The sequence below is a fragment of the Scyliorhinus torazame genome, chromosome 7, assembly GCF_047496885.1.
Source record: "Scyliorhinus torazame isolate Kashiwa2021f chromosome 7, sScyTor2.1, whole genome shotgun sequence".
Classification (NCBI taxonomy): Eukaryota; Metazoa; Chordata; class Chondrichthyes; order Carcharhiniformes; family Scyliorhinidae; genus Scyliorhinus; species Scyliorhinus torazame.
In genome coordinates, this window is record NC_092713.1 from 271,334,531 (window position 1) to 271,358,759 (window position 24,229).

Sequence of the window (24,229 nt, forward strand, 5' to 3'; positions counted from 1 at the left end):
GTGGCTGAATAATCCAATCCAGGATCCGCTGATGCTGCCACTGGTTTGTGATGCTCGAGGTGATAGGTACCTTTACAGATGCTCCTACTTCAGTTTGCGTATTCAAAGTTAAGAGATTCCACATGTCAATGGGGATTTGCATTTATTTAGGGAGGCTTTCACAGTGTCTTAGTAGCATTTCCTCTGCCCTCCAAGTGATTGCTTGCCATTGCAGAGCTCGGAGTAGAGTACTTGTTTGGGGAGTCTGATGTCAGGCATGCGGACAATATGGCCTGCCCATCTCAGTAGCTCGAGCGCGACCAATGCCTCGATACTGGGGATATTTGCCTGGGAGAGGATGCTCCTGTTGGTACGCCTCACCCGCCAGTGAATTTGCAGGATTTTGTGGAAGCTACATTGATGAGAATTCTCCCAGGATTTGAGGTATCTCTCTCTGTGCATTGTCCATGTTTCTAATGCTTACTGGAGGGCAGAGACCACAGCTGTTCTGTAGACCATGAACTTGATGCTGAATTTGAGGTCTCAATCTTTGAACACTCTGTTCCATAGGCTTCCGAAGATTGCACTGGCACATTGGAGTCGATGCTGGGTTTCATGATCTATGTCTGTTCGCGTGCCGACAGGCGGCTCCCAAGATATGGGAAATGATCCACCCTTGCCCAAAGGCTCACCGTGGATCTTGATGGACAGGGAGAAGTTTTGTGTGGCTGAGTGGGCTGATAGAGAACCTTTGTTTTCTGGATGTTTAGTCTTAGGTCTATTCTCTTATATGCCTCCGTGAATGCATTGATGATGGTTTGTAGCCCGGCTACGGAATGTGCGCACGCACAGGCGTTATCTTGTAGCCACCTGGGTTGGCCAACTCCCGACGTAAAATGGAGAACAGCAAAGGCTGTAGGGAAATTCAGCCAACAGAGGCAGAAACTAGCAGGTGCAAGTTTACTGTGTATTAAACTCTGCAAAAGCCCAGACAGCATCGATACAAGCAGCCATCTGCATAATAATGTAGCATCCATCTACATACTAATGAGCGATCCACGGGTACAATCGAAACATTTGGGATAAACAAAGCCAAGCCAGACTCCTCGGCGCCAGCAGGAGCCAACACAAAAGAGGTTAACGGACACCTCAAGAACACCCATCGATCAGGAAACTGCTCCAGTATTGGAGAAATCGAACCAAGCGATTGGAACGAAGTCCAATCACTTGGAACCAGGTACAGGGTCCACCCCGAAAGGTGGGAAGCCCCTGGGGACTATAAAGTTAAGCCCCCAAGTTCAAATCGTCCTTCTTGACCGGGTCACTCAGCAACGCGAACAAACCCTTGACAGTGACCGGTTCAGCTACCGCCAAAAGCCAGTAAGTCTTGAGTCAACGCTCGCTACGAACGCTTCGCCAACTTCGAATCCCGCAGACTCAGAACCCGAATGAAAGGCCATTTGTTCCCCTGTCCTGGTGGGCCAGTCCGAAGCTAAGTATAGGCCTGTTAGTTGCAGAAGTAGCTCAGAAGTAGAATTTATGCATGAGTAGCGATTACGGTGTATAATAAGTGTGCTTTGATTTGAATCTTACTAATTGGTGTATTGAGTTATTGATCATTACTTGAACTTGAACCTCGTGGCAGTATCATAGATACCTGGCGACTCGAGAGCAAAGGTTATAAAACAGAGCCAATTGAACCAACCAAAAGTTAACAACAATCTGCGTACTGCAGATCGATGAGAGAAGTTGGGGTGGTCTTGGTTCGGAGCTGGAGGCGCAGGTTGAACAGTTTCCCGCTTATCTGGTAGGTTAGCTTCACTCCACCGGGGAGCTTTAGGGTGAAGGAACGAAGTGTAGCTGCGAGGAATATAGAGAAGAGCATTGGTGCGATGGCGCAGTTCTGTTTGACCCCAGTTTGCACACGCATCGAGTCTCTGTGGTTCTGTTGGTAAGCATCACTGCTTGCGTATCATCGTGGAGCAGGTGGAAAATGGTGACTAATTTCTGTGGGCAGCCGAATTTGAGATGAATGGTCCACAATCCCTCGCGGTTGACAAGAGTCAAAGGCCGTTGAGAGATCGAAGGCCATGTGCAAAGGTTGATGCTGCTCCCTTCACTTTTCCTGGTTTTGCCACGCACTGAAGATCATGTCCATTGTGCTGCTTGATGGATGGAAGCTGCACTGAGACTCGAGGAGTAGCTCTTCAGCCTCTGGGAAGAGACGTTGAGGATTCTCGCAATGACCTTTCGCGTAGCGGAGAGTAAGGAAATCCCTCTATAATTTCTGCAGTCGGACCAGTCTCCTTTCTTGAAGATGGTCACAATTAAGGCATCTCAGAGGTCACTCAGCATTCACTCTTCCTTCCAAGCAAGGGTGATGAGCTTGTGAATTCTTGTCAAGAATGCCTTTCTGTCACATTTTAATACTTCTGCAGGGATTCTATCTGTGCCAGAGGCTTTGTGTTTATCAGCTGTCGGATGGCTTTTTTAACCTCACGGCGAGTCGGGATTGAGCTGAGATGATGGCGGGTAGCATGTTGCGGGATGGTGTACAGGGTACTTGCAGCGCAGGCAGTGTCTTGGTTGAGGAGGTCCTCGAAGTGTTCTCTCCAATGGGCGTTGAATGAGCACACCTCCGTTTTTGGCTCTCAGTGGGGCAAGTCCCTGGGTACTCGGGACCGTAGAGAGTTTTAATTCCATTTAAGAAGCCGCGCACATCATGGTTTGTCAGCGAGTTGCTGAGTCTCCTGCGCTCTTCCATCCACAATCCATTCTTTAAGTCACGAGTTCTTTGTTGCACCTTGGTCTTCAGTTGCCTGTAGGCCGGCTTCCTCTCACTCGGGTTTTGGTGGAGCTGCCAGTTCAGGAACGTCATGCATTTGCGGTCAAAGAGATCCTGGATCTCCTGAGCATTCTCATCGAACCAGTTTTGGTGTTTCCTTGTCGAGAGCCCGAGCATCTCCTCGCAGGTGCTGACTATGGTGGATTTTAAAGCAGGCCAGGCACTGTGGGTATTCTGCGGCTCTGGCTCATTGGTGGTCGCCAAGTTAGCTGTGAGACGCCAACTGAGTAGCTATTTCTTTTCAGGATGTTTAAGTCCAGTGACAGTGGCATGGAGTCTGCTGCAGCAGAGTTTTGTCTGCTTGTGCCGGTTTGGGGCCAGGGCGATGGAGAGATGGGAGAGCGGATTAGTCGGTTACTCTAGCAGTCTCAGCTCTGGTCATAGCATGGGTGATGCAGACATCTTTGCGGTTCCTTGCCAGGACGATATAGCCTATTAAGTGCCATTGCTTGGAAAGGGGGCGGTGCCATGAGGTCTTCTGCTCGTCCTTCTGGTGGAACAGGGTGTTCATGATGACCAGGTCATGTTGTAAACATTTTGTCAGGAGGAGGACTCCGTTGGCGTTTGTTTCCCTGCGCCTTCCCTGTCTAACACGCCTTTTCAAAGGCTTGCATCCCTCACAACTCTAGCATTGAAGTTGCCGAGGAGAATAAGCTCATCTCCCGTTGGGATGCAGGACAGCGATTAATCGAGGTTGGAGTAGAATGCTTCTTTTGTCTCGTCCGGTGCATCTTGCGTTGAAGCGTAGGCACTGATGGCGGTGATGTGCTGCTTCTGGGGCTAGGTGAGCCGTAGGGTCATGAGGCATTCGCTCACCCGGGGGGGGGGGGGGGGTCGTTGACTATTGATGCAAGAGTGCGATTAAATGGAAAGATGGCAGATCTTTCCTTGCTCTTAGTCAGAGCAAATTATCCGCCACTAAAGGGAAAAACCTGGCTTGAAAGTGCAGAATAAATTGGGCAGAGATAAATCTCATGACAGATTCTTAATCAGGCCTACCCAAAATCTTGGAGAAAAATGCCTTTGTTTTCAACCGTGAGCTGGAAAGCATGAAGGATATATAGGTGAAGCTGAAGATCAAGGAAGAAAGTCAGACGAGATGCTTAAAGGTGGGTCAGTGGCGTATGCAATCAGACCGAAGGTAGAGACAGAATTAGAACAGCCGGTCAGAATGTGAGTCCCTGAACCCGTTAACATGAGTGACTGGGCTATGCCAATCATAACCATGATGAAAAAAGACGATCTGGCCGCATTTGTGCTGATTTGAAAGTAATTTTAAGTTTTGTACTATGTGCAGAGCAGTATCCTCTACCCCTGATTGATGGCCTATTCACAAAATCAAGCTCAGTCAAGTATATCTTCAGAATTCACAACAGTTCTGGGGGGGCAGCACGGGGGTGCAGTGGTTAGCACTACCTCACGGCGCAGAGGTCCCCCAGGTTCGATCCCAGCTCGGAGTCACAGTCAGTGTGAAGTTTGCACATTCTCCCAATGTTTGCATGGGTTTTGCCCCCACAACCTAAAGGGTAGGTTGATTGGTCATGCGAAATTGCCCCTCAATTGGAAAAAATTAATTGGGTACTCTAAATTGATTTAAAAAAAGAAATCACAACAATTCTTGATGATTGTGACAAAGGGTTATTTCAATATAATTCAGTGCCAGCGTTGTTCCATTGAGCTATTGGCCAAACCTGAAACTGATCAGATTGAGCACGGTGGTGCAGTGGTTAACATTGCTGCCTCACGGCGCCACGGTCCCATGTTCGATCCCGGCTCTGGGTCACTTTGTGTGGTGTTTGCACATTCTCTCCGTGTTTGCGTGGGTTTCGCACCCACAACCCAAAGATGTGCAGGGTAGGTGGATTGGCCATGCTAAATAGCCCCTTAATTTGAAAAAAATGAATTGGGTACTATAAATTTATTTTAAAAAACAGATTGAAGGATCCTTGAGGATATCTTGATTACTGTGAAGAATGAGGAAGAACATCTCCGCAACCTGGATACCACACAAGATTAGAAGATCATGGATCAGGAGTCCAAATTTTTACAATCTTCAATTCAATATCTGTCATATCATCAACACCAAGGGACTGCATTTGTCACCTTCACAAGTCAAAGCTAAAGCTATTATAGAGGCACCTCAAAATGTCAACCAACTTCAATCTTCATAGAATTTATAGGAGGCCATTCAGCCAATGAGTCTGCACTGGCCCTTGGAAAGAGCACCCTACCCAAGCCCACACCTCCACCCTATTCCCGTAACCCAGTAACCCCACCCCACCATTTGGACACTAAGAGCAATTTAAATCCCCACCACTGCGTCAAGAAGACCACCATCATACCCGTGCCAAAGAAGAACAAGGCAACGTGCCTTAATGACTACCATCCGATGGCCACGACTTCAGATGGAATGAAGTGCTTTGAGAGATTGGTCATGAAACGCATCACCTCCATACTCCCAGAATGCCTTGATCCACTGCAATTCGCAATACCACCGCAACCAGTCCACAGCAGACACTATCTCCCTGGTCCTACACTCATCCCTGGAGCACCTCGACAACAAGGACTCCTACATCAGACTCCTATGTACTGACTACAGCTCCACCTTCAACACCATAATCCCAGCCAAGCTCATATCAAAGCTCCAAAACCTAGAAATTGGATCCTCACTCTGCAACTGGATCCTCGACTTTCTGACCCATAAACCACAATCAGTAAGAATAAACAACAACACCTTCTCCACAATAGTCCTCAATACCGCAAGTCCTATGTACGCAAGGCTGCGTACTTAGCCCCCTACTCTACTCCCTGTACACACACTGCGTGGCAAAATTTGGATCCAACTCCATCTACAAGTTTGCTGACGATACGTCCATAGTGTGCCGAATCTCGAATAATGACGGGACAGAATACAGGAGGGAGATAGAGAACCTAGTGGAGTGGTGCAGCGACAACAACCTATCCCTCAATGCCAACAAAACTAAAGAGCTGGTCATTGACTTCAGGAAGCAAAGTACTGTACACACCCCTGTCAGCATCAACGAACGGAGTTGGAGATGGTCAGCAGTTTCAAATTCCTAAGGGCGCACATCTCCAAAAATCTGTCCTGGTCCACCCACGTCGATGCTACCACCAAGAAAGCACAACAGCACCTATACTTCCTCAGGAAAGTAAGGAAATTCGGCATGTCCACATTAACTCTTACCAACTTGTACAGATGCACCATAGAAAGCATCCTATCTGGCTGCATCACAGACTGGTATGGCAACTGATCGGCCCAGGACCGCAAGAAACTTCAGAGAGTTGTGGACACAACCCAGTCTATCACACAAACCTGCCTCCCATCCATTGACTCCATCGACACCTCCCGCTGCCTGGGGAAAGCGGGCAGCATAATCAAAGACCCCTCCGACCTGGGCTTACTCACTCTTCCAACTTCTTCCATTGGGCAGGAGATACAGAAGTCTGAGAACACGCACGCATAGACTCAAAATCAGCTTCTTCCCGGCTGTTACCTGACTCCTAAACGACCCTCTTATGGGCTGACCTCATTAACACTACACCCCTTTATGTTTCATCCGATGCCGGTGCTTATGTAGTTACATTGTGTACCTTGTGTTGCCCTATTATGTATTTTCTTTTATTTCCTTTTCTTTTCATGTACTTGATGATCTGCCGAGCTACTCACAGAAAAATACTTTTCACTGTATGTACACGTGACAATAAACAAATCCAATCCAATCCAATTTAAGGATTAAAAGCCTGGGGTGAGATTTTGCTTGACTGCAGTGACCATTTTTTAAAAATAATTCTGTTTTGAAGGTCAGGGAGCTTTTAGCAGCCAAAAGGTGAAATTTACAACGGAGTGTGTTTTTCGGTATGGACTAAGGGACTGTGACAAAGCTCTGACAAAGAGTCATCGGACTCGAAAGGTTAGCTCTTTTCTCTGCCTACAGATGCTGCCAGACTGGCTGAGATTTTCCAGCATGTTCTCTTTAGTTTCAGATTCCAGCATCCGCAGTAATTTGCTTTTATACTAAGGGATTGTGGTTTGACTAGGAAAGTCCCTGGGGATTTAATATGCTTTGCAGCCTGCAGCGATAATTTGTTTTTCAGCTTGGGGAGATGAGGTCACTGCTGGGTGGAGCCAAGGAACATAAAGAGACATTTTGAAAAAGATTTAGAGTGATAATTCTGTCGAGAAACATTGGAGAGATAAGTTGAATTCTGATCTGCCTGGTGTTGAGTCCACAATTCCCCCACAGTAAGATCGATTGAGAGCTGTTTAATGGGAAATTGAGTTTGTGTTTAAGGGGCAGTTGCAAGTTGTTCTTTGAGGGTTAAGTTAAAAAAAGTTAATATTGTATTCATAATAACCTTTTGTTTTAAATACCAAAGCCCTATTTCTTCACATAATCGCTCCTGGAGTGAATCATTCTTTCCGCCTTACAAATAAACTAAAATATTGGGGTTTCAGTCCAGTATTCTAGCCACTGTTGGGTCTGGACTATGTTCGTAATATCGTGTGCTTAGAACAGTTACTCTGAAATTAGAAATACTATTTTTTCTTCCAACTCTTTCAAAGTGACTGTGAGTGCAAAACTAGCAGAATCATCCAAAGTTAGCATTAGTTATGGTCCATATGTCTCAAAGGGTTTCAAAAATACTTGGTATACCGATTGTGCTCAATCCAAAAAAGGACGGATTTATGTTTGGCAAAAATGTGAATCTGGAGACAGATCCTGGCATTTTGTTTTTAAAAAAGGATCCATTAACATTGGGCGAAGGCTGACTTATTTTTAGAATGTTGCAGATTATTTTATTTTGATTGGTTTTTTTTTTTAAAAAGAGATTGTTGTGGATTGTCTCAGCTGCAGTAGTGCAATTTGTCACAGCTGTCAAAACGTGAGCAGGATTTTCAGAGCAGGTGGTGGGATATGGGTTGGACTGAAGCCTCCTCAGAGAGATGAAAGTTCTTAATAAGGAGGTTTTTCACCTTTGTAGCTGCAAAGCATCAGCTAAACGGGGAAAAACCTCAAGGAAGAACAATGCAACTGTAATAGCGTTAAGTGAACAGTGTGGCAGTGTAAACTCCAGCAAGTGCCCTCTGTTTTTCAAAATAAATTTAGAGTAACCAATTCATTTTGTCCAATTAAGAGGCAAGGTAGCGTGGCCAATCCACCTACCCTGCACATCTTTTGCGTTGTGGGGGCGAAACCCACGCAAACACAGGGAAAATGTGCAAACTCCTCACAGACAGTGACCCAGAGCCGAGATCGAACCTGGGACCTTGAAGCCGTGATGCAGCAGTGCTAACCACAGCGCTACCGTGCTGCCCTGCAAGAGCCCTCCTTACCTGTTCTTCATATAACCAAGTTAAAGTCCTCTACTATTGAACATAATCTAATCATAGAAAAATGTCTTAATATTCAAACAATTCAAGGTGTGGATCCTGGCATTGGTTGATTGGTTAAAAGCAGAGGGTTAAGCCATATATTAATTATGAGAGAATTATCTGAGGCTCGAGTCCTAGTCTGTATTGAATTAGCTGATTTTACCATGACAGCAGCTGACATTTCCAATTAGGTACAGTTCTTCTATGATTGGAGGTAGAGGAAAAAAAATCAGCCAGGCCTCTTGCTCCTAAATCAATGTTCACCGTTGGATGCCGGAAAATGCATTAGTATCCTAGCTGTTATGCTATCACAGCAAAAAAACCCAAAAAAACTGGCAACATTCATCACTTAAGACACGTGCATGAAAAATATCTACTCAAGTTACTAGAGTGGATGGGTCGGGCAATAAAGGAAAATAACTCTGCATGTTTTAAGATGAACCAGAAAGCTTCCGCCATAGAAGAGAGAAAAAAATCAAATTATAAGAACAACTTACCCAACTCACAGACGTCACAAAAGCTGAGGTAACCACGTGAACAAGACTGCATTTAACTCATAACAAGGCTCAATAATACTTTTCTTAAATCTATAACACTGTAACAGGATTATCATACTGATAATCATTTGTAACATAACCTTGCATTAAGTAGTATGAGAAATGACCACATCAGCTCCTTCAACTTTAAAAAAAAAATGCAGTGGAGATTTATAAATTGTGTCAAAATAATTTTGTTCAGACGTTTCGGAATTAAAGGAACAGCCAAATGTTGCGGCAACTATTTATGACATTCCTTTATTTCAATGGTACGTCGACATGGAAATTGGCAAAAATGCTGCATTGTGCTTGGAGGAATAAAATTTTACAAATTTTGACATAACAGCCAAAGGGTGGTGAATATTGTTATTATAACCGTGTAAAAGCAAAATACTGCTCAGAAGGGTCATATGGACTCAAAACGTGAACCCGATTTCTCTTTCCACAGATGCTGCTAGACCTGAGTTTATCCAACGTTTTTTTGTTTTTCCATGAAATAACAATGTATTTGTTTAAAAAAATGAAATGGTTTTTCACAATATTTCACCTTTTCTATTGAAGATGTAAAATAAGTAAATTTGATCTTTTTATTTTTATTTTTTTTAATTCTAGTACCCAATTCATTTTTTCCAATTAAGGGGCAATTTAGCATGGCCAATCCACCTACCCTGCACATCTTTCGGTTGTGGGGACAAAACCCTCGCAAACACGGCGAGAATGTGCAAACCCCACATGAACAGTGACCCAGAGCCGGGATTGTACCTGGGACTTCGGCACAGGGAGGCAGCAGTGCTAACCACTGTGTCACCGTGCTGCCCAATTTGATCTTTTTAATACATGGCATGTTGACACAATCACAGTGAGACATTACTCTGCACAATATAAGGATAAAAATAAATTCATACAAAACTATCATAGAAAGCAGAGTCAATGATACAAATGCTATCATTTTTATTGTTGAGAAAGAATAGACTCATTTTATTTTTAGTTTTATTTGAGAGGTATTCAAAAATAACTATGATATCAATAATTTACTCTTGTAAAAGGTTGCTTGTAAAAATATGGCAATATCATTCTCTGAAACAATCCATCTAAATGGGCATTGGAAAAGCAGATGTAATTGTAGCCCTCCAAACTGACTGAAATAATTTCTAAGATTTGCATTCCCAAGGGTACATACTTTTAACTGCAATGTTTTTGGCAACTTTTATACCAGCAACACCCAAAAATTCCTGCTTATCGCTTTTCATTATGTAGAATCACAGCAGGTCATGTTCTCATATTTGTAAAATTCAGGAAGTCCTGTCTGCAAGTGTACTCCACCCATTCCCTGGCTCTTGGTGCAAAGAGCTCCAGTCTGTTTCCCAAAAGGCAAAATATTATTTCGCCTTTAGGCCCAGTGGTTGTAGCCTTCAAGTGTTCCCCATCACTAAGTGCTTGCTAACATATCATGAACAGGTCCAATTATCAGCATCAGCAAGATTTGCAGCATAGCATATAACAAGATATGATATTTCCCTGAAGATGGAGCAGAGTTGTCATCACAACCAAGATGATGCAATCTCCTAAAATAGAATCAGCAACTCAGGAATTACAATAAAGAGGAGGCAAACTGAAAATCATAGCCATCTCTACAGCAAATCATGCTACTGGTTACTGAGGGATGGCAGTGTTAATAACAGCAACACATTTCTAATTTGGGTCATCTTTAACTCCTCCCACAAATTCTATAGTCTCGCCATTGATTTCACTCCTCCCCCTGACCGATGTCCCTGGTTAAAGTCAACTGACTACTCATAATCTGAATGTCCTATTTGGCTCTGGCCGAGTTTCAAATCCAACATATACTCCCATCACAATGGCCATTTTGGTCCACCTCCGTAATATTATCCCTTCAACATTGCCTCAGCCCATCTGCTGCTAAAATCCTCAATCAAGTACCAACAATTTTAATAGCCCTTAGCTGGTCCACCACGTTCAGTATTTTCAGAATGAGTGTGGGTTGGTTAATTGGTTAGCCTTTCAACCTATCGCTTTTTGGTTGGTTGGCCTGTAAAATCATACCTCTTCGTTCACTGGACTGCCACGGTCTCTTTTAATTTTGTACCCTGGAAAGTTTTCTTACCTCATTTGGCAAATTAAAATTCTATGGAAAATCCATGCTTTTAATATGAAACATATAATTTATCTGACTCATAGTAAGCCTTCTTAAAAAGGAAATGCATCATATATGGCTGGCAACCACAGCCAGAAAGTTGCTGCACATATTGTCTCATACAAGATGGTGCAAAATCAGTTTTACCTTAGCATCATTGAGAAGCATAAACAAAGCAAAGAAGTTTCCAGCCACACATTGGTTTTGTAATTTCATTATTTCTTAAAAGGTTGCTTTTAATGTACTAACACTGCAACAGTTCATTTTTTTAAAGTTTGATCATCGTTAGACTGAGGAAACTTCACACCGCAGACATGTCGCCACAATAAGCTACAGAGCACAACACCGCAAACATTTAAAAAAACTAACAGTGACATGTGTCTAGAAAAGATAAGGGCACATGTAGATCTTGTTTTTGTTTCCGGTACGTTCACTGCCCTAGTTACATGATTACCCACAAATATAAAGTGAATTAGGACAAGCTAAGACTGAGATCTTTCAATCATTTCAAATTCAGTAAATGATATTCAGATGCAAATTACCACACATTTTTTGTTTCCTTTTGGTTTGGGGACATAAAGGAACAAAAAAAATTGATTATTAGAACTTGAAGGGCAATTCTTCAATTATACAGTTCCATTCTATGTGGTGTATGCTGTATACTTTTACCTCCCCTTTAGCCTATAATTCAATGGGAAATTCAGATATTATTTAAACTGAAATCATAAAGTCTCAACAACTTTTATTCTAAAATAATTGACCAAGCGTTTTGCTTATACTTGTTCTCAGAACATGGCTGTCACTAGCAAGCCCAATATTGCCCACCCCTTACTGCACTGGGATATTGGCAGTGAACTGCTGTGTAGTGAAGACAATGCTGTCAGGTATGACCCAGCGACGAAGGCAAAAATGCTAGAATGGTAGGTTATTTGGAGGTGACAGGATATGGGCATCGCTGGGTGGGCCAACATTTATTGCACATCACCAATTGCCCTCCATTTCAGAGGACATTTAAGAGTCAATCACATTGCTGTGGCCAAACCAGGTAAGGATGGCAGATTTCCTTCCCTAAAGGATATTAGTGAACCAGATTAGTTTTTACAATAATCGACAATGGTTTCACAGTTATCATTAGACTTTTAATTCCAGATTTTTATTGATTTAAAATTTGGGAATTGAACCCAGGTCCCCGGGGCATTATCAAGGGTCTTTGGATTACTAGCCCAGTGACAATACCACACAATGTCAGCATCCAACTGCTGGTCATAACTTTTCAGATGGTGGTGTTCCTGGGTTTGAGAGATGCTGTTGAAGCACTGACAACCTGCTGCAGTTCATTTTGTAGATACTACACATCGCAAACACTGTAAATTGCCAGTGGTGGAGCAATAGATGTCTTAGCTGGTGAATGGTCAAGGAGGGAGTAGGTGCTAAGGCTTGCAGAACAAGTGCCAATCAAAAGGACTGTTTTGTCTTGAATGCCATTGAGATTCTTGATTGGTGTTGCTGCTGAAACCATCGAACAAAGTGTAGAATATTCCATTACACTCATAACGAGCCTTGTGGGTGGCACAGAGGTTTTGGGGTGTCGGATGAGCCATTCCCCACAAAATATTCAGCCTCTGACCTGCTCCAGCAACCACAGCATTTATCTGGCTGATTGAATGGATAGTTTAGTAAATAATGCCCTCCAGGATGCTCATGGTGCAGGTTTTGGTAATCGTAATTAAATGTACCAGCACTTGGCAGTATGAGTCCAAAATTTGCAGTGAAGTCGAGATATGCAGTATGATGTGTTGGGTGCTCTGGATTCGTGGAACACATACAGGCCACCAAAACTTAAAATAGTACAACACTATTTTATTAAGCTAGAAACTGTTGAACATACTTTCACTGTGGGTTAACATGATGTTAGATTAAACTAAAGACCTATGCCTGTCCTAACGAGTCTATGCACTCAGCACATGGTGAAGATCTGTGCTGTAAGCTGTAAGCTCTGTCTTTCTGAGAGGCTGCATCCCGAATGAGCGGGAAAACTGATGCCCTCTGTCTTTATAGTGAGTGTGCTCCAACTGGTGATTGGCTGCGGTGTTGTGTGTATTGATTGGTCTTGCTGTGTGTCCATCAACGGGTGTGCCTGCACCATGATATACTGGTGTATATTATGACATCCCCCTTTTATAAAAAAATGTATGTGTGTGGCAATAATGTTCCTAACTACGTGTGGGGTGCGAAGACATATTTACAGGACTATGTACATGAGAACTAAGCTTATATACATGGGAAGATGCCTGGTGCAGAGAAGCAGTATGCAACAAGAGTAACGAGATTAACACTATATACAAACCAGGGAAGCCATCAAACAAAGCAACAAAACAATTCAGAGAGTCCATAAATTCGAGAAGTTCATAAATTTAGTCTGAGGTGGGCGACAAATTTTGGTTGACCGCCTCAAGGGTGGGTCGAGAGCCGCCGGTTCAGGAGCAGGCTGGACTGCGTCAATGTCAGGGGGAGGCAGAGTGACAGGGAGCTCTGCATAGTCCGTGGCAGGGTCTGCAGGAGGGCGAGGCGACACTGGAGGATCACATGGCGAGCGTGGAACAAGACGAAGGATGTGTCGATTGCGGCACAGAATACAGCCATCCGGTAGACGAACCAGGAATGAGCGGGGGGGCCAACCTGCCGAAGGACAACAGCAGTTGCACGCCAGCCACCATCCGGAAGATGGACGCGGACGTTGTCATCTGGAGCCAGAGCAGGGAGATCAGCTGCACGGGAGTCATGAGCCGCCTTGTGCTGTGCACGAGACAGCTGCATCCGGCGAAGGACCGGAACGTGGTCAAGGTCTGGGACATGGATGGACGGCACCGTCGTCCTCAGGGTGCGACTCATGAGTAATTGGGCTGGCGACAGGCCAGTGGACAGTGGGGCGGAGCGATAGGCCAGCAAGGCACGGTAGAAATCAGACCCAGCATCGGCAGCCTTGCATAGGAGCCGTTTGACGATATGTACTCCCTTCTCTGCTTTACATTTGGATTGGGGGTACAGGGGACTGGACGTCACATGGGCAAAATTGTACCGCCTGGCAAAGTTGGACCATTATTGGCTGGCGAAGCAGGGACCATTGTCCGACATAACCGTGAGCGGGATGCCGTGTCGAGCAAAGGTTTCTTTACATGCACGAATGACTGCAGACGAGGTGAGGTCGTGCAACTTTATCATCTCCGGGTAATTCGAAGAGTAGTCAACGATCAGGACATAGTCTCAACCCAGCGCGTGGAACAGGTCGATGCCCACCTTGGTCCATAGTGACGTGACCAACTCGTGGGGCTGCAGGGTCTCACGTGGTTGGGCCGGCAGGAAGCGCTGACAAGTGGGGCAGTTGAGCACTGTGTTGGCTATGTCCTCATTAATGCCGGGCCAGTACACTGCCTCTCGGGCCCGTCGGCGGCAGTTTTCCACGCCAAGGTGGCCCTCGTGTAGTTGTTCCAGCACAAGCTGGCGCATGCTGTGCGGGATGACAATGCGGTCCAGTTTTAGAAGAACCCCGTCTACTACCGCCAGATCATCTCTGACATTATAGAATTAATAGCATTAGCCCTTGAGCCACCCGTCCGTTAGGTGGCGCAGGACACGCTGTAGCAAGGGGTCAGCCGCCGTATCGCGGCAAATTTGGAAGAGGCATTCATCCGAGGCAGGTAGATTGGAGGCCGCGAATGCCACATGGGCATCAACCTGGCAGACAAATCCCGCTGGGTCACATGGAGTGCTGACTGCCCTGGAGAGAGCGTCAGCAATGATGAGGTCCTTGCCTAGGGTGTATACCAGCTGGAAGTCGTATCGCCGGAGCTTGAAAAGAATACGCTGGAGGCGAGGAGTCATGTCGTTCAAGTCTTTCTGTATTCTATTGACCAGTGGGCGATGGTCGGTCTCAACGGTGAATTGAGGAAGTCCGGAGACATAATCGTGAAATTTAATAACACCGGTCAGAAGGCCCAGGCACTCCTTTTCTATCTGCGCGTAGCGCTGCTCCGTGGGGGTCATCGCAACTGGGGCCCATGATGAGGCCTCATCACATTGAAGGAGCACTGCCCCAATGCCGGATTGGCTGGCATCGGTCGAAATTTTGGTCTCCTTTGCTGAATCAAAGAAGGCTAAGACCGGGACCATGGTCAGTTTTGCCTTGAGTTCTCTCCATTCGCGCTCGTGGGCAGGGAGCCATTGGAAGTCTGTCGTCTTCCTGACCAGGTTCCTGAGGGCAGTGGTATGAGAGGAGAGGTTAGGGATTAATTTCCCTAAAAAATTGACCATGCCCAGAAATCGGAGGACTGCCTTCTTGTCCTCTGGTGTTTTCATAGCTGTGATGGCAGCTACCTTGTCCGCATCCGGCTGCACACCCAATTGGGAGATGTGGTCCCCAAGGAACTTAAGTTCTGTCTGACCAAAAGAGCATTTGGCCCTGTTGAGGCGGAGGCCATGCTCATGTATACGTCTGAATACGCGTTGGAGGCGACTAACATGCTCCTGCGGGGTGGTGGACCAAATGATTGTCATCGACATAGACGCGAAGACCTTCAATACCTTGTATCATTTGTTCCATAATCCTATGGAACACTTCTGATGCAGAGATGATCCCAAACGGCATCCTGTTGTAACAATATCTTCCAAAGGGGGTGTTAAACGTGCAGAGTTTCCTGCTGGATTTATCGAGCTGGATTTGCCAGAATCCTTTCGAGGCGTCGAGTTTGGTAATGAGCTTGGCGCGAGCCACCTCACATGTGAGCTCTTCGCACTTGGGAATTGGATAGTGCTCTCTCATAATATTGCGATTTAGATCCTTGGGATCAATGCCGGAAGGCTTTTTTTACACACACCATGGAACTGACCCAGTCGGTCGGTTCCGTGACTTTGGAAATCACTCCTTGGTTCTGGAGGTCCTGCAGCTGCTGCTTGAGGCGGTCCTTGAGGGGTGCTGGGACCCTGCGAGGTGCGTGCACCACAGGCGTGGCATTCGGTTTTAATAAAATCTTATAGGTGTACGGGAGCGTGCCCATGCCCTCGAAGACGTCATGGTATTGGTTGATAATGGCATCGAGCTGCGCCCTGAAGTCAGTGCCCTGAAAGGCAGACGCGTCAGCAGTAGAGAGAGAGTGAACTCTCTGAACTAGGTTCAACAGCTTGCATGCCTGCGCGCCAAGCAGGGAGGCTTTCGAGGAGCCCACGATTTCAAAGGGAAGGATGGCTTTGCATGACCTGTGCGTCACTTCAAGTTGGCATGAGCCGCTGGCAGCAATAGCATTGCCATTATAATCTAATGGCTGGTAGGCTGGTGGCAGGATGGCTGGTTTGACACAAAGGCTTTGGAGGTCAGACCGCGCAATGAGATTGGCGGAGGCACCGGTGTCCAGGCGGAATCGTATTTGGAACCGGTTGACCGTAAGGGTGGCACACGACTCATCGTCCGGATCGATGCTGTATACGGGTAGAGGCTGGATTCTTTGCTTCGGGGACACCCTGTTTTTTGTAATGATACCGACTCGAAAAGGCGCCTTCGGGTCCTCGGTGTCAATATTGGGTTGCAGGTCCGAATCGGGCTCGGTGACCGTGGGTTGAATGGCCGGGACATTCCTGCGAGGCTGGCTGGAGCGACGAGAGTTGGCAGGCTGAGCTGATCTGCATAAAGCAGCATAGTGGCCACGTTTGCCACATTGCAGGCATCGTCGGGATTTGGCAGGACATTGCTGCTTTAAATGGGCGGAGCCACAGTTGCCGCACGTTGTAGCGTCAGTACGCTCGCTGCGCCACCGCGCATGCGCGACTCGGCCTTACGTTGCGCGCGCCTGCGTAGTATGTTCGTCGCCGTCGCCTCGTTCGGTGCACACAAGAGCAGGAGTCCGCGAAAAGCGCGCAAAATGGCCGCCCTCATCCAGGCTGAGGCCCTAGAGTTGCTCGATTGCTTGGACCCGTTCTGCCTCGTGGGGACCTTGCCGCGCCGTTTCAGCCACTTGGATGTGGGAATACCGACTAGTGGCGTGTTCGTGTAACACGCAGGTCTCGATGGCAATCGCTAGGGTGAGCTGCTTTACCTTGAGGAGCTGCTGGCGTAGGGGGTCCGACTGAACACCAAAAACGATCTGGTCGCATATCATGGAGTCGGAGGTGGACCCTTAATTACAGGACTGCGCAAGGATGCGGAGGTGGGTGAGAAAGGACTGGAAAGGTTCATCCTTACCCTGCAAACGCTGTTGGAATACATAGCGCTCGAAACTTTCATTCACCTCTATGTCGCAGTGACTGTCAAACATAAGGAGGACCGTCTTGAATTTTGATTTATCTTCACCATCAGCAAAGGTGAGAGAATTGAAAATGTGGATGGCATGGTCCCCAGCCGTTGATAGGAAGAGAGCAATCTTCCTGGTGTCTGAGGCAGCTTCCCGGTCTGTGGCTTCAAGGTAGAGCTGGAAGCGTTGTTTGAATATCTTCCAGTTGGCCCCTAGGTTACTGGTGATGCGGAGCGGCGGCGGCGGGCGGACGCTGTCCATTTTGCAGGATGGCTGTATGCTGGTGGAAGGCAGATCACTTGCAGGTAGGTCTAAGAAGTTCTAACATCCCTCAACTACTGGTACCAGGATGTGTTGGGTGCTCTGGATTCGTGGAACACATACTGGCCACCAACACTTAAAATAGTACAACATTATTTTATTAAGCTAGAAACTGTTGAACATGTGTTGGTCAACACGAGGTTAGATTAAACTAAAGACCTATGCCTGTCCTAACGAGTCTATGCACTCAGCACATGGTGAAGATCTGTGCTGTAAGCTCTGTCCTTCTGAGAGGCTGCATCCCGAATGAGCGGGAAAACTGATGCCCTCAGTCTTTGTAGTGAGTGTGCTCTAACTGGTGATTGGCTGCGATGTTGTGTGTGTTGATTGGTCTTGCTGTGTGTCCATCAGTGTGTGTGTGAGCACCATGATATACTGGTGTATATTATGACAGTGATTTCCAATTCTCCAGAAATTGGACGATTTGAGCTGTAAGCTTAGCCTCAATAAAATTACTAAATATGCAAACCACCTTGAGCTTTTGCATAGGAGATAATTACATATTTTGAAATTGCTGCAATTATACAGTTATTGCAAATTAATCTCGCTGTAGCCTGTTAAGATTGGCAATTCATGTCATAAAGGCCCTGTAAATGTGATGATCTATCATCCTGTCATGACGCCCAATCTTGGAAGCATGGGAATGAAACAATGAATCGGCGGGATTTCGCTTCAGAAAGTTGTGAACTGTTCATACAAAAATGTTTTTTAAACCTTTCATCTACTATGCAATACTTTCCACCAGTATTGTCTTCCAAATTCATGTTCCTGTCTGACATTGTTATCGCTGAACCATTATTAAATTCACATTTGTCCCACAATTTGAGGGGAAGGGAAAAGAAATTCACATTGCTTGCTCGAGATGTGTCATTTCAGCTGGGCTAATGCCTTATAGCAATCATGTCCTGAGAGGACTAAACTGTAATTTCAACTAACCAGTGATGCCTATTCTTGATTGAACCAGATGTCTGATTGGCAGTTACCAATGGTAAATATTTAATTGACAAACAGCTGATTTTCATTAATAGTACTTTTAATATAAGGCCAATTCGGCCTGAAAAGACTGGTATGTGACCATGATGTGCAGACAGCCCACAATCTGTAGCATAATTAGAAGCATGAGATTTAGTTATTTTGTTTCAATACAATCTTCTCTGTGAAAACCCACAATAAAGTCATTAACAGCATTTGTTCACAATTTAAGCTACAACTGGACTGGTTTAGCACAGTGGGCTAAACATCTGGCTTGTAATGCAGAACAAGGCCAGCAGCGCAGGTTCAATTCCCGTACCGGCCTCCCCAAACAAGCGCCAGAAAGTGGCGACTAGGGGCTTTTCACAGTAACTTCATTGAAGCCCACTTGTGACAATAAACGATTATTATTAACTGAAATTCAGTCACTCATTTTTCATTTGTTCACACATACAATTTAAACTGCATCAAAGTAAGTCACCAGTGACATTAGCTCATGGATCTTCTTTTTTTTCCCCAACCTAAAAGCAAAGCCTAACAATTATTTACCATAGATGGTGTATAAATTTACGTTTGAACCCTCAAAGAATTCGTCCAAAAATAAGGGTCAGCTTCAATGGCAAGTATAAATGTTAAACACCAGGTTCACAGCTAGGGTCACTGTCTGTGCAGAGTTTGCACGTTCTCCCAGTGTCTGCGTGGGTTTCCTCCAGGTGCTCCAGTTTCCTCCCACAAGTTCCGAAAGACGTGCTTGTTAGGTGAATTGGACATTCTGAATTCTCCCTCAGTGTACCCGAACAGGCGCCGGAATGTGGCAACTCAGGGCTATTGACAGCAACTTCATTGCAGTGTGTTAATTATGACATGACACGAATAAAGATTATTACTACATGTTCACCATTTTGAAATGTTACCTGTTTCTGAAAAAGAGTGGGCATGTCATAGACTCCCACACACCTTTACAACACAGGTGTATTGCCCGCTTTATCTCTCTCAGTAAGTACTTGCAGGTAGAGAAATTGAGGGTGACTACTGAAGTAAGTATAGCATGTTGTGGCTAAAAAGGGTGTGACCTGTACACCACGTATGTGCAAAAATGAAAATACTTTGGGAGCTGGAGAAATGGGGTTGTCTCATACACAGGGTTGACCTATACACCACATTTTACTGTATAGTGTTGGCAATTTTTCTTCACCATTGGGCTTGTCGCCAACTAACATTGGCAACAAACACAGAAGTAAATATTGTGAGACGGTTTTTAAGCCATAGTGACCAATAATCACATTTTTAAAAATAAATAATACAAATATTATTTTGTGCATGTCACAGACACAATTAAGGTGCACCTCGCTGGCAGTCTGACAGAGAACAATAACCAAAGTCATTAATATGAATGTTTACATGATAGGAACAATGGATGCTGGAGATCACAATGGGGTGGGAAGAGAAAGGTTACCCAAAATTACAGAAATCATCGAAGGACAAAGTCGGGAAAAATGCATACAGCCAAAAACATGGGTCTATTGAAAAAAATATAGTACAAACTCTTCTGGAGTAAATACATCAAGGCTATGACAAACCAACATCATTTTAGAGTAAATGAGAGGAAATCTGGTTGAGGTTGTTTGCCATCAATATGTTGAGTAAAAAGGTAGTAGGGATATAATTTCTGAATATCCAGCACATTGCTGTTCAATAACCTAAATAAATGGGCACATCAAGTTGAATCAGCTAAATCTCACTTTCGGTAGCAGTATATGCATATGCAGTATATCAGAAAATAAGAATGGTCTCTGTTCAGCTTAATGCTTGCTCAAAACCAGGACGACTAATGGAGAGGAAAAGGTATAGCATAATATAATAGTTGGTGAGTACTAGCTGAAACTGAAAACACTGCGTATTGATTTAACATTGAAGCTGCAGGAAAGTGCCTGCAGGGTCACCTTGACAACATGGCCAGCTAATACCACATATCTCTTAATGGCAGTAACTGTTTAATGGCTATTCTTCTTTGAGTCTGCAAGTATACTTCAGTTTCCTGCTGTGCCTGGAATGAAAAGTGCAAGATCAAGAGTGATCTGAAAGCTCAATGGTGACGCTGATTCATTCTTGATTGGAAAAACCAAAAATTCAGTGCATTCAGCGATTCAAATATGGGAATCTTCTGTAATCTGTATTACACGGAGATTTTGCTTGGAGGGGCAGCAGCAGCAGATAAAACTAAATCTAGAAATGGATTGTTGCAAAAGTGCTGGTAAGCTATCCAGAGCATGAACTGCTTCAATTTTTAGCACTGTAATTATTATTTGCAATATTAGATGCCCAGAGAGGTTACACTTAAATAACATTTGCTTAGTTTATCCTACCAACAGAATTGTTATACTTATTGTGGGTTTGCTTGATTAAACTAGCGTTTCTTCAACTTAATACGCTTCTGTTGGAACATGAAGATTTTCTAAACACATGTTTAATCTTGACCAGTAATTTCCAATAAACAAATAATCCTTTTTCCATATATATTACATTAACTGAATGACTTCATTTGCTCAATTCTTCCAGATTGTTCAATCTACAGCATTGATGAAATATCAATTGACAAAATTTACTCAATTTATGCCTGTACATGTTAGTGTACAAAGGAAACCTCTTCCTCTTGTTAATTGGGCATTTCATTGTCCATTACTATTTAGCCAGCAGAATACAGCAACGTTAAGGTGCGACTATTCAGCATGTCTAGCACTTAAACTCATAATTCACAGCACACTTACTTGCTTTGACACCATCCTTAAACCTAAAATCTATTACTGTTTATGATCAAAGTTCTGCTCGTGTGTCAGCCTTGTCACTCCTACTTCTGAGTCAAGAGGTCATGAGTTCAAGCCTCCTCGTCAAGAGGTCATGGGTTCAGAGAAATACACACATAATGCAGTCTGCTAAAGCAATGGCTGGTTTAGCACACTGGGCTAAATCGCTGGCTAAAGCAGGGGCTGGTTTAGCACACTGGGCTAAATCACTGGCTTTGAAAGCAGACCAAGGCAGGCCAGCAGCGCGGTTCAATTCCCGTACCAGCCTCTCCGAACAGGCGCTAGGGGCTTTTCACAGTAACTTCATTTGAAGCCTACTCGTGACAATAAGCGATTTTCATTTTCATTTCATTTCAATGCAGGTCAAAGGCTAGGATCCTACAGTGAGTAACTCACCTCCCTAGCCACCAAAGCCTGTCCACCATCTACAAGGCAAAAGTAAGGAGTGTAATGGAATACTCTCCACTTGCCTGGATGAGTGCAGCTCCAACAACACACAAGAAGCTCAACACCATCCAGGACAAAGCAGCCTGCTTGATTGCACCCCCTTCTACAAACATTCAAACCCTCCACCACCGATGAACAGTGGCAGCCTTGTACACCTTCTACAAGGTGCACTGCAGTAACTCACCAAGGTTCCTTAGACAGCACCTTCCAAACCCACGACCACTACCATCTTGAAGGACAATAGCAGCAGATACCTTGGATCCCCACCACCTGGAGGTTGATTGACTGATTGATTGTCACATGTACCGAAGTACAATGAAAAATATTTTACTGCGGTCAAGGGGACATATGTACACAGTAGACAAAAAGAATAAATCGACAAAGTACATCGACAAATAAATAATTGGTTACATTATGGAACAAGGACCAAACAAAGCAAATACATGAGCAAGAGCAGCATAAGGCATCGTGAGTAGTGTCTTATAGGGATCAGATCAGTCCGAGAGAAACTCGTTGAGGAGTCTAGTACCTGTGGGGAAGAAGCTGTTCCTATATATGGATGTGCGGGGCTTCAGACTTCTGTATCTTCTGCCTGATGGAAGGGTCTGGAAGAGGGCAAAGCCTGGGTGTGAGGGGTCTCTGACAATGCTGTCTGCCTTCCCGAGACAGCGGGAAGTGTAGACACAATGGGAGGGTGGCAAGCCTGTGTGATGTGTTGCGCTGAGTTCACCAGACTCTGCAGTTTCTTGCGATGTTGGGCCGAGCAGTTGCCATACCAAGCTGTGATGCAGCTGGCTAGGATGCTCTCTATGGACGTTTGTGAGAGTCGATGCAGACATGCCGAATTTCTTTAGCTTCTGTAGGAAGTAGAAACGTTGTGAGGCTTTCTTGACTGTTGCATCAATGTGAGTGGACTAGGACAGACTGTTGGTGATGGTGATCCCCTATAACTTAAAGCTATTGACCATCACCACTTCTGAGCCATTTATGTAGATGGGGGCGTGTGTCGTACTACGCTTCCTGAAGTCGATGATCAGTTCCTTTGTTTTGCTGACATTTAGAGAGAGGTTGTTTTCGGTACACCATGCAACCAAGTGAACTATCTCCCTTCTGTAGTCTGACTCGTTGTTGTTTGAGATACGACCCACCACTGCATCATCCGCAAACTTACAGATAGAATTGGAGTCAAATCTTGCCACACAGTCATGTGTGTATAGGGAGTACAGTAGAAGACTGAGCACACATCCTTGCGGGGCCCCGGTATTCAGGACTATTGTGGAGGAGCTGCTGTTACCTATCCTGACAGGTTGTGATCTGTTGGTGAGGAAATCAAGGATCCAGCTGCACAGGGAGGGGTCAATCCAAGATTGCAGAGTTTGGTTATTAGTTTTGTTGGGATAAAGGTGTTGAAGGCAGAGCTGTAGTCTATGAACAGTAGTCGGAGGGAAGTAGGGGGAATCAAAGATGGAAGGGGAGCCACGGTTCGAAGTGCAATGAAAATAAATAAGGTATTCAAGGACTTCTATGAAGAGCTGTACAGATCCCAGCCCCCCCGGGGGGGGGGGGGGGGAAGGGGGATGAGGCGATTCCTGGACCAGCTGGGGTTCCCGAGGGTGGAGGAGCAGGAGGCGGTTGGTTTGGGGGCACCAATTGGGTTGGAGGAGTTGAGTAAGGGTTTGGGGAGCATGCAGGCGGGGAAGGGCCCGGGGCCGGACTGGTTCCCGGTGGAGTTCTATCGAAAATATGTGGACCTGCTGGCCCCGCTACTAGTGAGGACCTTCAACGAGGCAAGAGAGGAGGGAACCCTGCCCCAGACAATGTCGGAGGCGACAATCTCCTTGATTCTAAAGCGAGACAAGGATCCACTGCAATGTGGATCGTGCAGGCCGATTTCGCTCCTCAATGTGGATGCTAAGCTATTGGCGAAAGTACTGGCCACTAGGATTGAGGACTGTGTCCCGGGGTGATTCACGAGGACCAAACGGGATTCGTAAAGGGCAGGCAGTCAAATACCAATGTGCGGCAGCTCTTAAACGTGATAATGATGACATCGGAGGAGGGAGAGGCGGAGATAGTGGCAGCTATGGACGCGGAAAAAGCCTTTGACCAAGTAGAGAGGGAGTACCTCTGGGCGGTATTGCGCAGGGTTGTGTTCGGGGAGGGTTTATTAGATGGGTTAAGCTCCTTTACAGCACCCCGGTGGCGAGTGTAGTGACGAACCGGCGGAGGTCGGAGTACTTTCGGCTGTACCGAGGGACGAAACAGGGGTGCCCCCTGTCCCCCCTGTTGTTTGCATTGGCGATCGAACCCTTGGCCATATCACTTAGGGAGTCTCAGAAATGGAGGGGATAGTCCGCGGGGGAGAGGAGCATTATGCGGATGACCTGCTGCTATACGTGGCAGACCCAATGGAGGGGATGGTGGAGGTCATGCAGACTCTGAAGGAGTTTGGAGAGTTCTCGGGCTACAAGCTTAATGTAGGGAAGAGTGAGCT

The 24,229-nt window shown here is 45.5% G+C and overlaps 1 protein-coding gene across 8 annotated transcripts in view; it reads right to left on the reverse strand.

Annotated features, from left to right (window-relative positions):
• Window positions 1–24,229, reverse strand: part of LOC140427034 (rap guanine nucleotide exchange factor 6-like) — a 541,878-nt gene that overhangs the window by 288,900 nt on the left and 228,749 nt on the right. The window lies entirely within an intron of this gene.